This window comes from Aptenodytes forsteri, unplaced genomic scaffold (assembly GCF_000699145.1).
Source record: "Aptenodytes forsteri isolate BGI_AS27 unplaced genomic scaffold, ASM69914v1 Scaffold83, whole genome shotgun sequence".
Taxonomy (NCBI): domain Eukaryota; kingdom Metazoa; phylum Chordata; class Aves; order Sphenisciformes; family Spheniscidae; genus Aptenodytes; species Aptenodytes forsteri.
This window is the reverse complement of record NW_008795371.1, coordinates 1,481,366-1,483,286: the sequence shown is the minus strand read 5'-3', so window position 1 is coordinate 1,483,286 and position 1,921 is coordinate 1,481,366.

Below are 1,921 nucleotides of genomic sequence, written 5' to 3'. Positions count from 1 at the left end.
AGAGACACTAAAGCAAATACTAACTCTGTCTCATTAATGGCCAAGTCAGACACAGGGTCATTCCCACAGGAGCAACCCTCATGCTTCCACACCATCTTCAGTTTTCTCAGCTAGCGAGAGGAAGGGAGAACTCCATGAATTCAGTGCTGCTAGTAAGCGCTCTCAAACTTGGCATGCAATTGCTACACACAAGCAATTCTGCCTACCTATGCTTAGATCTGACATTGTGCAGGAGCTAGCAAACCCTGATGAGCCCTTGATAACTTGATAAACAACTGCACCAGCAGTCCCCAGTTGCAAAAGGGAAGTGCTTTGAGAGACAGAGCCTGCTCTGGATGGAGCCTATTTTGGCCAGCTGCATGTCTGCAAGACATGAAAGCTGTATGCTGATTTTACCCCTAGAAGCAGTTAGACTGCTTAGACTCTTTAAATCAACGATCTACAACGTCTTTCTACATTTACTCTGGTCTTACTGGATCGTGTAAGGTGAAAATCTTTAAGGCAAGGAAGCATTTTTTCCCACCATTCTGCGGGATTTTGACTGATGTTAAAATATCAGAAAAAGAAATTAAAGTGTTGAAACTCAGAAGCCTGCATCATTTCTTACTTATATTGGTTTTATACCTGCTCTAAGTCTACTGCATTCATTAAGGCCACCTCTGATTTACAGTGAAAGTAAAACCAGGCCCTCTGCAGGCATCATCCTAAATTGGTGCACTGCTCTATTAAAACAAGCACTTGCTATAGTCACAATTTCAAAAGTGCACTTTGTGTGATGGTGAAATCTTAGCATAGCACTTACTCTGTGTAGATAATATTAGTACATCAAAATGCTGAAAAGAAGTGTTCATTAGTTCATTTTGCAGGAACAACTATTTTGATTATGCTGACACACGAGAAGAGATAAATGATTAAGTTCAGCAACATTCTGGCAGTTTCCTTAGATGTTTAATTAGGTGAAACAATCTTTTTTGTTTTATCTGGTACATCTGAAAACTGTCCCTTTACTAAAAAAAAAAAAAGCACAATTTGTATAACCATAACTCACTGCATTCAATTCAGAAAGCTGTATACCTTAGGCGTAATACAGGGTTATACTGCTATGTGTACGTATATATTCTTTGATATTTAGCTCGCATGAACTTTGTTTACTTTAGTGGCAGCTTAATGGAGCCTACAAGATGATCATCTGTGTAAAATAACCCAATGGCCATATATTCCAGAGCAAAATAACATATTTTCTAGAAGACCAGGATCGCCTGTCTATGTGCTGAGTCGCTGACTGTCTCACAGCCAAAAGCGTGTGCAAGCCGATTATTTTCTATGAACTGATTGCAAACCTGATTACCTCTCTGCATTTCATTCGCCCTGTGGTTTTCAGAAAGCCTCTTTATGGAACAGCTATTTCCCTCAAGATGACAGGATACACTTCTTTGGGACAAAAGAGACAACAGCAAAAATTATATACTATATGTCAAGATTTGCTGCAATGAGATATCCAGATGAAAATCTGTGTTTACAAATACTGGATTCCAGAGTTGTTTATGCTGCACTTTCTCCATATCATTCGCTGGTCAAGAATCTAAGGAATATAATATGATCACAAATCTGTAAGTTACCTTCATGGATAAATCTTCATAATACAAGGGAATAGGACTGTGAAAGATTCATGAACTCAAATGAAGGTTTTCTAATTAGCATTTCTGCTTCTAACAGCTTCATATCAATCAATTACAGTGAAAAAGCCCAAATCAAGGTGTACAGAAAGAGCCAATGACATTATTGGTTTATAGTCACAAAGAGTAACTTCAAATTTTAGGGGAAACACTTCCTCATTTCACTTAGTCAAACAGCAGTAGTTCATCATGTCCAAAATATATTTTTCATGAGTGACCCAAAAAAAAAAAAAAAAAAAAAAAAA